The sequence below is a fragment of the Siphateles boraxobius genome, unplaced genomic scaffold, assembly GCF_051911475.1.
Source record: "Siphateles boraxobius isolate OS27281-9 unplaced genomic scaffold, OSU_SipBor_1 130, whole genome shotgun sequence".
Taxonomy (NCBI): domain Eukaryota; kingdom Metazoa; phylum Chordata; class Actinopteri; order Cypriniformes; family Leuciscidae; genus Siphateles; species Siphateles boraxobius.
The window spans coordinates 51,520,331-51,526,743 of NW_027508734.1; the positions used below are offsets into that span (position 1 = coordinate 51,520,331).

At 36.5% G+C, this 6,413-nt stretch overlaps 1 long non-coding RNA gene across 1 annotated transcript; it reads right to left on the reverse strand.

The window, feature by feature from the left end:
• Positions 1-1,436: 1,436 nt before the first annotated feature.
• LOC143737805 (uncharacterized) lies at positions 1,437-2,364 on the reverse strand. The gene is made up of 3 exons (XR_013203730.1): positions 2,014-2,364; positions 1,782-1,850; positions 1,437-1,537 (listed from the first exon to the last, which is right to left on the reverse strand). It is a non-coding gene; the product is annotated as an uncharacterized LOC143737805 (long non-coding RNA).
• Positions 2,365-6,413: the final 4,049 nt, after the last annotated feature.

Genomic DNA, 6,413 nt, shown 5'->3' on the forward strand with positions numbered 1-6,413 from the left:
AGAAGAGTGCAAGTTTGTCGCGTTTGTCATATAGTTCTTTATTCTCGTTGGTGTCTCTTTATAAAGACACCAACAAGACCAGCAGCTCTACATTCATCTGGCCTTGCATCTTCCTCGTCTTATTTCTTCCCGGCAGAGTGTAGTCAGAGAATGTCTAATAAGTCTAATAATAATAATGTCTAATAAGAGAATGTCCGTAGACGGGCTTTGGTCATTAGACATTCTCTGCTTTGGTGTAGTAGACGCTGTATATCTTCTTCGCCATTAAGTATGTGTGCTCGGCAAGACCGTTTTGTGTTTGAGCGCCCCCAAGTTGTGTTTTACTGTAACTTCAGAAGCTCCAGACACGTGAGCAAAAGCGCCAATCTCATTGGTCGGATAGTTTTTGACGCGGCGCGTCAAACCAAAAAAACGAACCCGAGGCGTTTTAAAAAAAATTACGCTTTTACGCGTGGCGTTTTACGCGTCGGTGTGCACACTCACATTGGCGCCCATTGTTTAGTCACGAGGCGTTAAACGCTGCCGAATATCGCACGCGAAATTCGTCCCGGTGTGAACAGGCCTTTACGTGAGCAGCGTGTATCTGAGAGCGCGGCACATTATATTCCGCGCGTGAGCAGAGAGATTCGCGCTCACGCATTATATTAATGTACTTTCGCGCTACAATAATGCGCTCTCGACATTTGACAGGAAAATAACGCCATAGTTCTGCAGCATCCATCTTCCCTGTAACGTAACACCAGAGCACTGCTGTTTACTCTCGCCTCGCAGTCGCTGCATAGAAGTGCAACATTGTAAAGGGTCCGTCTGAAACAGTGTCGCGTGGCGTAATGTCGTTCCGAACGTTGTGTAATTAAATACATCGGTATGGCGGTATATTAAAAATTAATATCATAACAAAAATATACACCGGTTTTCGGTATGAACCGGTATACCGCCCAGCACTACTTCGCTTCAAAAGGCCTTTATAACCCCGCCAGAGCCGTGTGGATTACTTTTATCATGGATGGATGCACTTTTATAGACTTAAAACAGAAACGGCCATTCACCGCCATTATAAAGCTCGGAAGAGCCAGGACATTTTTTAATATAACTCCGATTGTATTCGTCTGAAAGAAGAATGTCATATGCACCAAGGATGACTTGAGGGTGAGTAAATCATGGGCTAATTCTCATTTTTGGATGTCTTTTGGATGAGATCATTTATGGTCTGTGTTAGGTGCTTTTAGCACTAAAGCTCTAGGAGTTAAGAGTTGAAAATTTTTGTCTCAGAAAAATAATAATAATAATAATATTTAGTTTAAATAGGTTAACAATATGTTGGCTTTCTTAAACCAACATAATTATTTCCTAACATTTGAACAAGATTACTATAATCTGTATTATAATATAAAGGTAATTCTGTGAAGATTTACAACAAGTTACAAAACCACCTACCAGTTACAAGTCTCTTTAGCTCCCATATCCATTCACCTCTGCAGGTTTATGTTTGACAGATTGTGTCCTTTACATTGACCATCAGCCCCAGAGTAATTACCTGAAATATTTTAAAACATGGTCTGTCAACATACAACGATATTACAAGCACATACAATATTTGCTAGAAACACAAAAGACTGAAAACGTTTTAGACTGAATGCTTTTTCCAATTTTCCCATTACCTCTTTATGAATTACTGAAATATTATTAACTTTTACTTTCAAAAGACAATAAGATTAACACTTTTAAGTTGCAAAAATAGAGTATTCATATACACAGAACACAATATTATAGTAGGCTACCTTTGTTGTAAATGGAGACTTTATTGCGTCATCGGTTTTATATTCATCTTCAAACAGGCAGTTTGGAGTCTGGATTAAAAAATATCTAGCTGTTATTCAAAAGTAACATATACTCAGATTTAATGCGACTGTCATACAATTCTTAGAAAGTAAAATCTAACACTGAAAGACATATATCAAGGATAAGAGAAAGCTATATGTAAACTGAAAAATACACACAAAAAAAACTTACAGTTGTGAAAGAGCTCTTCCGTTGACCAGGAGTTCTGTTGTTTGGCAATTTGTCAATTTAGACAACGGGCATTTTGCGCCGATTTCTTCAACAAAAACGTTACTTTCTTTGCGCTGTTTGTCGATTTCAAATGTTCTTACGTCATGGGAAAATCACGCTGTGATTGGTAGTTTTAAACGTCGATCCACAGTGACCCCCAATCAGCTTCTCGTCTCTTCTAAACACATTTCGCGCAACAGTTCAAACAGTTCAGAGTAATATCCTCAAAACACTTTACAAATGCTGTTTTGATAATCTCCTCTTTTAATATGGAACATTATGCCAATATTTTATAGGTTAAAATAATTCTACAATCTGTTACCTAAACAGCTTCCCTAAAATATCCTTAAAATGTTATGAGCTTTTGTTACTCATCATATTATGAGATTTTGTCATCTCAGGCCAATAATGTCCTCAAAACATTTGATGAATGTTGCTTTGATAATGTTCCTCCTTTGTTATTGTGCTAATGATTTATAAAAGATAACAACATCCCTAAAAAAATCCTCAAAATGTTTCATGCAAAATATTAAAAAGTAAATTGAAAGGAATGTTTTATTAAAAACATTTTATCATCTCAGGACTAAATAATATCCTCAAAACATTTTACGAACGTTGATTTGATAATGTTCCTCCTCTGTTATTATGGAACATTGTACCAATGTTTTATTGAGAACATTGTATTATCTGTTATCTCAACAACATTCCCAAAACATCCTCAAAATGTTACAGTTGTAATGTTCTTGCTTTGTTAACACTTCACATTACAAGAACGTTTTATAAAAAACACTCCGTCATCTCAGGCCTCAATGATATCCTCAAAACATTTTGCGAACGTTGATATGATAATGTTCCTCCTCTGTTATTATGGAACATTGTACCAATGTTTTATTGAGAACATTATCTGTTATCTCAACAACATTCCCAAAACATCCTCAAAATGTTACAGTTATAATGTTCTTGCTTTGTTAACACTTCAAATTACAAGAACGTTTTATAAAAAAACACTCCGTCATCTCAGGCCTCAATGATATCCTCAAAACATTTTACGAACGTTAATTTGATAATGTTCCTCCTCTGTTATTATGGGACATTGTGTCAATGTTTTATAAAAGATGATTCTACAAACTTTTACCTCAAAAACATCCTGAAAATGTTACATATAAAATGTTCTTGCTTTGTTAACACGTCACATTACAAGAACGTTTTATAAAAAACACTCCGTCATCTCAGGCCTCAATGATATCCTCAAAACATTTTGCGAACGTTGATATAATAATGTTCCTCTCCTATTATTATGGAACATTGTGCCAATGTTTTATTGAGAACATTGTCTTATCTGTTATCTCAACAACATTCCCAAAACATCCTCAAAATGTTACAGTTATAATGTTCTTGCTTTGTTAACACGTCACATTACAAGAACGTTTTATAAAAACACTCCGTCATCTCAGGCCTCAATGATATCCTCAAAACAATTTACGAACGTTGATATGATAATGTTCCTCTCCTATTATTATGGAACATTGTGCCAATGTTTTATTTTGAACATTGTATTATCTGTTATCTCAACAACATTCCCAAAACATCCTCAAAATGTTACATTTAAAACGTTCTTGCTTTGCTAACACATCACATTACAAGAACGTTTTATAAAAAACACTGTCATCTCAGGCCTCAATGATATCCTCAAAACATTTTGCGAACGTTGATATAATAATGTTCCTCTCCTATTATTATGGAACATTGTGCCAATGTTTTATTGAGAACATTGTCTTATCTGTTATCTCAACAACATTCCCAAAACATCCTCAAAATGTTACAGTTATAATGTTCTTGCTTTGTTAACACGTCACATTACAAGAACGTTTTATAAAAACACTCCGTCATCTCAGGCCTCAATGATATCCTCAAAACAATTTACGAACGTTGATATGATAATGTTCCTCTCCTATTATTATGGAACATTGTGCCAATGTTTTATTTTGAACATTGTATTATCTGTTATCTCAACAACATTCCCAAAACATCCTCAAAATGTTACATTTAAAACGTTCTTGCTTTGCTAACACATCACATTACAAGAACGTTTTATAAAAAACACTGTCATCTCAGGCCTCAATGATATCCTCAAAACATTTTGCGAACGTTGATATGATAATGTTCCTCTCCTATTATTATGGAACATTGTGCCAATGTTTTATTGAGAACATTGTCTTATCTGTTATCTCAACAACATTCCCAAAACATCCTCAAAATGTTACAGTTAAAACGTTATATCTTAGTTTACATTTAACCTTATAGGAACATTATTTGAAATGATAAAACATCCATAAAACATTCTTAGAACATTACATTCAAATGTTTTCTTTAAAACATTAACCAAACTTGTAGGGAATGTTAGCCAAAGTTCTGAGAACGTTCCCTGCTAGCTGGGTCGGGCTTATCAGTAAATTAATCCACAAATCACAGCACTTTCATAATCAGTAAGCCATAGCGATTTTAATTTTATTTAGATTTATTGTTCATCAATACTTAAGCTTTTTATAATTTGCATGGCTGTATGATGTCTTCATCTTATCTGAGTGACATCAATGACGGAGTATTTTAAGACAACCCATGCGATTGCGATCAGTCCGTGTGATAATAGAATCCAGATTAAGTTAACTCAATACAATATTTAAACTTTCCACATCCACCTCAGCCCGTTTACCTTCAGGAGTCAGAAGTAGACTACTGTAGCCTACTGTCCTCGCTCATGAACTCAGTCAGAGGCGGCCGCGGGAGTGGAAGAGGATCGAGCGGGATTCTTTATTGCTGTCGATTTTCAGTCTCTGTTTAATGATAGGCCTTACGCATCTGTCAATCATACCCGCTTGCTATTTGGGGAATGAACCCAGCGCTATGATTGGTCGAACTCTGCTTCTTTTGCTGTTACTTTTTTTTTTTTTTTTTTTTTTCGCAGACACGTCTGTACGCCTTAAATCCGGCGTGGCGCGGGAGCGCTATCAGGCCTGATTTTATTAATTAAATCTGTTTTTTTTACAAAAAAAAAGTGATCTTGATATACCATTGTATTTTCACAGAACAATATCATGGTAAACACCATGGTTATTCATGGAAAATACCCTTTTGAAAAATGTAATTGTACTGAATGTGCACTAGTAGTGTACTTTAAATCTTATATACATATTTTTTTTTTAACCGGAAATAAAAGGCGACTTAAGTGTAATTACAGAGATTACCTTTTCATAACTATGATTTAAGTACACTTTGTTACAAAAAAAACACTTACAAAAACATTGCACTTTGTAATAATGTCTGTCCTGTGGCTGTAGATGAGATGGACTAAAAACAGAAGGGAATAAAGCAAACATTGAATATTCACAGAGGAAGAACTGTTCAATAGAAACAATATTATCCAATGGGATGCAGCAGATATGGAACAAATACTGGGAATGACCTTGACTGGAGAATAACACAAAGGGATCTGCAGAGTGGTGTCAGAGCCAGAGTATAATAAAGAGGGGAAAAGTAAGTCCAAAGAGCATTAAAGTCGTCATGAAATTAAATTTTACCATTCGTATTTTTATATGTAATATTGTAGAGTTTATTATAAATCATGTATCTGTGCACTTCATTATTTTTAAAAAATTAATATACCCTTATAATCTTTAATCAAATACGTTACCCTTCCCTCCCCCCTCGAAACGACTTCTGTTCTCTTTTTTTCATACAAAAACAATAGGTTACTATCGTAACCCCGGTTCTCTGAAACATCTAGTGGAGAGATCCACCTATGGGAAGGGCATCCGTACCTCACCTCTGTAGAAGCATCCAATTGCACCAAGTCTGGCTAGACAGACAGAAGTGCGCAGCCAATGCCTGGTAAGGTCCCGCCCCCTTACCTAGGGCATATAACGCCTGCAAGCGCTGCTATACCGCAGTAAGTATATTCGGTTCTCGGTCGGCAAGCGGGGCAAAGCTGGTGGATCTCTCCACTCGATGTTTCAGAGAACTGGGGTTACGATAGTAACCTATTGTTCTCTTTCATCATCTCGTGTTCGAGATCCACCTATGGGAGAGACATGGACAGCTCCCCGATTGCCCAATACACTCACAGTTAGGTTCTGAAAGCCAGAGAAGGACGGTCGCCCCAGGGAGGTGGTGCCTGACACGTCCATAAACATGAACCTGCACTACAGACGTACACACGTAACTGCTGTGCATGTGCAGGACATGAAACATGTACTGCATGTGGCACACACTTGATAATAACCCCAGCAACACAGATGTATATATATACACCCAGAAGGCATGCTTGGTGACAGGAAAGTGCATGGCCTGCTGGCCCATTCACT